Below are 6,000 nucleotides of genomic sequence, written 5' to 3' on the forward strand. Positions count from 1 at the left end.
GCTTTCAAACAAGCTGTCTAGAATCACACCGAGACATGACACTGATCCAGGGGCAATTTAGGCATTGAGGATCAGTGAGCAACAATTGCTCTTTTTTTTTAAAAAAAAAAGAGAAACTTTTTCCCTTTTTCGGAGGAACAGTAAATCTGCTTGGTTATTCAAGCTGAGACTACATGCAAGGCTGTTACTGTCTCTCTTTTGATGGAAAAAAAAAGGGAACAGGGGGTTGCTGATGCAATGTGCCTTCAGTGCATGCATGCAGGCAACGATTCACCAGCATCCATCCAGCAGCGACCAGCCGGACTGTTCCCGTACGTGCCGCCGCCGAGCCCACGTACGCGCGCGCAGCTCACCGGCGCGGCTCACTGCACGCTCTGATGGCCGGCCACACATGGGTCACCCCGGCCGGCCGCGCATGATGGCGACCCCGTTCGGGTCAGAGGCCAGCTCCCCGGCGGGAATTCAATGCGCACGCGGTGGTGCTCGCGCAGACGACCCGGCCGGCGACAATGTGGGCACCGGCGTGCATGCTCATGTTCATCCACAGTGAGTGACCCATCGATCCTGCTCTTCCCCACTGCTATGCAACTGCAAACAACGAAACGATCGCTTTGCTGCTGCTGCTGGCAGCGATGTGCATGGCCCGGCCGATCCGGGCAACAGTCTCGCCGGCGGCCGGGCCGCGGAGATCCAAGGCAGGCGGCCGGCGGCCGGTCGGCCAGCCAGGCACGGCCGCGCGCGCGCGCATGATTGCGCCGCGGATCCACGCGCGCCCGGCGTCTCCCTGGCGCGCGCGGGGGAGTAACTGCGCTGCCTCGCCGCGGCGGGGCAGGCGCCCCTGTGCGCCAACAGTGGCCTCTGCGTGCCCAATTGAAACCCTCCCGCGCCGGCCGGCCGGCCTACCCTCTGATCATCTCCAGCTTTCTCCCGGCCCGGCCGTGACCGTGATGCGCCGTCGGCCTAACGGCCGGCGGATGAGTAGTCGGACGACGGCGACCGGCCGGCCGGGAAGACCAGCAGCTGGGGGGATCACCATGGAAGGCTGGGGGGATCGAATCGGACAGGGCGGAAGCGGACAGCCGCTAGAAGCTAGCGGCCGCGACGGTGCCATCGATGCACGGGTTGCAGGTTGCTGTCCTGGTGCCTGCGGATGCGCGGGTGCATCACTCGTGGCATGTGCATGATGACCTAGATAATCCTAAGCACAATGGTTATAGGTTGAAAGCAAGTACTAATGAGTAATGACACAGCTTAATTACGACAGCTCTTGGTCGTCGATGACATGCTGGCAACGATGACAGATATACTGACAACTGGACGACACATAAGATGTGTGTCGTGTCTATGGCCATGCTTGGTCACGGACTCACGGTGGTGTCATCATTAGAGGGGGAAGGCTCCGGAGCGAGGTCAAAGCTGAGATGGTGCAGTTTGGGGCCAGCTGCCTGCCACAGGGAGCCGCCGCCGACAAAGTTCAATCTTAACATGAAAAGAAGATTTGATCTAATATCCGGTCAATGCAAGATCAGTGATGTCAACCCTACACTGGTCGCAGCCCTACAGAAAAATATATGTGATCATCACCCAGCTGCAGTAGAGCGACGGATATCGAGTCTCGTGAGCCGAATACAAAGGCTTGGATCTCAAGATAGAGATGAGAACTAATTCTATCCGATATAAATTAAGACATATTTCTGTATGTTTATGTCAAGTCTCATGAGCTATTTAAATGCATTTCTCCCTCCGTCCCATAAGGAGTGCAACTGTTGTTTTCCGAGAAGTCAAACGATTTCAAATTTGATCAAATTTATACGAAATAGCATTAACATTTATGTACAATCTCATCTGATCCTCGATTTCAGTATATCCAAAATAGAGAGATCGATGGAAAATAATTGTTCGTAACTAAAGAATAGAAATGATCCCTTGTGGATGTTTGAAGCAAAAGAATTTCACCCTCCCTATACACACAATACTCCATAGGTTGAAGTACAAATCTTCGGACAACGACCAATATAATAATTCCGTCCTGGAATCGGTGATTGAATTGAGGTAGTCCATCATCATCAGTCTGTCACTCTGCCTTACTTCTTCAGCTAACTCTCACAGCACTGCCGTGTAACCTGTACTCTCGGCTGCTGGTCGTCTCATCTCATCTGACGCTGAGCGATCACAATAATTCCAACTAGTGAACCTAAGGGGGAAAAAAAGAAGCAACTAGTGCACGCAAAGAGGGGCATGCATGGAGCTGCAGCTGATTGATGAGGCGAAGCCAGATGAAACCGAGACAGCATGGGTGCTAGCCCGGGCTACTGCAGAAGGCAGGCGCTGGCACAGTGGCCTCGATCATAAGATTCCTTTTGTATGGGAGGACCACGGCTCCCGTCGTACTCCATGGCCCCAACTTGAAAGCATCGCATCCGCATCGCTGTACCCTCGCCTAGCTGCTACCTGTTCTCTGTTTGTGTTCTCTCCGGCCAGCGTCCATCGATGCCCTCCTGGTGCGCATGCACATTTTGCTGCTGCCTGCTGGCTCCCATGCCGCGAACTGCGAACCAACTAACTGCAATTTCAGCTACGCATGCATTCACGTACGTCTGCAGCAGGACGTGTGCCTAAAGAGTCGGCTAATCAGTGATTAGTAATATACTCCATCCATCCTAAAATACAACTGGTTTTAGTTTATCGTAAGTCGAACTATTTTATGTCGTCAAATTTATACGGAAATATTGAAGAACTATATATAATAATCACATCAATCGTGCAATATATTTCCATGGTGTGTACTTATTTGATTTTTTTAATAAAGTTGACAAAACCGGTGATATTTTGATATAGGAAAAATTTAAAAGTAGCTATATTTTGGGACGGATGCGGTAATAATTTTGACGGTTATTACATACGTTGCTTTTTTTTTCCTTGTGTCATATGGTTCTCTCTCCATGATAGCAGCAACGACTGCTTGCAATAAGCTAGAACCAGGTAGGGGCCGGGCCTCGCTGAGCATGGCCTGCAGCAGCATGTTGCTACTGTTGTTGCAGCTAGCACGTACAGCACAGCCACGCGATCAGCAATCTTGACGGTACAAATGTACACAGATTTATGTTGGTTGTTCAGAGATTGTTGCGCCCAACGTTCCCCAAAATTCAGTGGTGTGGGGCTCCGGGGGTTACTGTTGCTGCTTCTTCATATTGAAAAGGGACGAGTCATGGGCTATTGTACTGGGGCTGTAGAGACGTCCATGTTTTTTTTTTGAAAGGAGTAGACGTCCATGTTCGTACGTGCATCTAGCCAGTAACCATGTACACCGTGTGGATTGCAAGATCGATCGGGTACAACATGGTCTGGTTGTGCGTTGCACAATCAATTAATGGCCATGTTTTTATGGCGATATCGACGCTATATGGGAGAAATTGCAAGCCATCATGGTAGTGTCAAACACTATATATAGGCGAAACACAAATGTAAATTCCTCAAGGCTCTAGAATGTTATATTACCAGAAACTTTGTTTCAATTTTTTACATATGCGATAATAATCACGAATAATGGACACAAATAGAGACTACTGATCATCCACCAACAACGTCGCCGAGTATGAGGACGAAAGCTTATATATATGATCGACCTTCTTCCTTTAGTCATACACCTACATGCATACTAGGAGCCACGTACCACTTGGTACGGCCAGAGGGCCACTACTACAGAATATGCCTTTATTCCAGGTCATTTGTCCCGGCTGCTTTTGGGCCCGGGACAATAGGTGGCTTTTGTCCCGGGTCCAACGGCTAGCCGGGCCAGTGGGGAGACAGGGGCCTTTTGTCCCGATTGGAGGCACCAACCGAGACAAAAGAGGGGCCTTTTATCCCGGTTGGTGGCTCCAACCGGGACAAAAGCTGCGCGGACCTTTTGTCCCGGTTGGAGACACCAACCGGGACAAAAGGCCTCCCTTTTGTCCCGGTCCAAACAACCGCCCGGGACAAAAGAGGCGACCGGCCTCACCCTCCGGATATTTTTCTAAGTCCCTGGCTCCTCTCCTCTCATTTCTCTCCCTCTCCTCTCTCTCTCTACCTTATCTCCTTCCTCCCGCCCCCCTTCCTCAGCGGCGCAGCGCCCCCTTCTCTCCTCACTCCCTCCGGCCAGGACCGGCGCGGGCGGGGGTCCGGCGAGCCGCCGCTGGGCCCTGGCGTGGGTGGCGCGGGCGGGTGCCCGGCGAGCTGCGGGAGGCGCGGCCATGCGCCGGCGGTGGCAGCTCGGCTTTGGGCGGCGCAACCAAGCCCCGGCGGGAGGCGCGGCCATGCGCCGGCGGGGGCAGCTCGGCCAAGCCCCGGCAGGCGGCGCGACTAGGCCCCGGCGTGGGCGGCGCGGCCTGGACCAGCGAGCGGTGGGAGGCTCGGCCATGCGCCTGCGGGGGCAGCTTGGCCAAGCCCCGGTGGGCGGCGCAGCCAGGACCGGCAAGCGGCGGCTCAGCGTGGCCCTTGCGAGCGGTGCGGCCCGGCGAGCCTCGGTGGCCGGCAGCGCGGCGCACAAGGCTAGTCTTCAGATTTTTTTTTACTTTTTTTTTCCAAATATGTATATGGACTGGGATTCTTATGTGCTTGTGAATGATTTTTGTGTGATTGTAATTGATTTTGCTATTGCAATTATGGAGAAACATTTGTAATTGATTTTGCTATTGCAATTATGGAGAAACATTTGTAATTGATTTTGTTATTGCAATTATGGAGAAACGTTTGGAATTGGAGAAAAAGGCATGCATGCGTAGACGAGCTGTGTGCGCAGAGCTGATTTTTTTGTTTGTGAAAAGTCTCATTTATCCCCGTTCCATAGTTACCGGGATAAAAAATATGGTGCATTTGTCCCGGCTACATAGTCCCGGTTGGAAAACTAGTTTCCAACCGGGACTATTGTAGATTTCTGTAGTAGTGGGCCTTGCTTGTAGTGAATGTGACGCTGATCATGACTGCCGCTACCTGCTAGCTAGCTGCAGGCTGTCCCTGCATTGGTGCAAGTGCAAGGGCTCTCTTCCCTGAATTTACATCCATCGCCGTCGTCGACATGTACGTACATCTGCCGTTGCCGAGCAGCGGGGGAGAACAGTGTCGCCATTGAATTCGGGCCACACATAAGCATAAAAAGGTGAAAGAGAGAAGAAAGGGCCCATGATGATTATTCGCAGTACTTGATTGCTGGCTGAGATGGCAGAAAAAGACTACGCATTCAGTTACAAGATCAGTAGGTACGTAGTAGCGAGCAGTTAGATCGAACACCTTTGCCATGATATGATTATTCACGACTCTTTGGGTACAGGATCAATAGATCGCCGGCCGGCCGTATCGAAAGGGCAAACGACCAAATCAACGGTGGCTATCTTTCTTGAGGCTAAAACGGAAAAGGAGAAAAAGCACAAAGCAAGCCATCCATGGAAAAGCAGCATGTTCATCACTTTTGATCGACATACAAATCCTGAAGAGATCATCAGTAGTAGGATGCGTTGCGTCGTCTGCATAGCCTAGCTGCGAGTGGTTTCGTTTAGCATGGGGGAAGGATCTACCTGCAGCCAAAGGATAGACCCAGCAACCAAAAGAAATCGTCCACAGAAAAGTCCATTTTAGTTACACTGCAGAATTTATGTCATGGGTCACTGTCTACGGAGAAGCAAATATACACATTATATAGGTGTAGCTACATCCATTTTAGGTAAATGCATTATTTACAGAAAATAGAAAATCATACTTCTTCCATGTTATTAGAATATCTACACTTACAAATATTAATGCAGATTTATGTCACATGTGCATGTAAAAAGAAAAGAAAAGAATTGTGCTTTCCATGAAAGATATGCTTCACCTCGAGTGCACATGTGAATGTATATTTGCATGTCTTATTTAGCAATTACACATATTTTAACATATACGTATGTATTATTCTGACCTAGCATCTTGAAAGTGTAGTGAACGTGTGCGTTCACAGCGGTGAGTGCACCACCATACCTGAGTGGA

Source organism: Panicum virgatum, chromosome 4N, assembly GCF_016808335.1.
Source record: "Panicum virgatum strain AP13 chromosome 4N, P.virgatum_v5, whole genome shotgun sequence".
Classification (NCBI taxonomy): Eukaryota; Viridiplantae; Streptophyta; class Magnoliopsida; order Poales; family Poaceae; genus Panicum; species Panicum virgatum.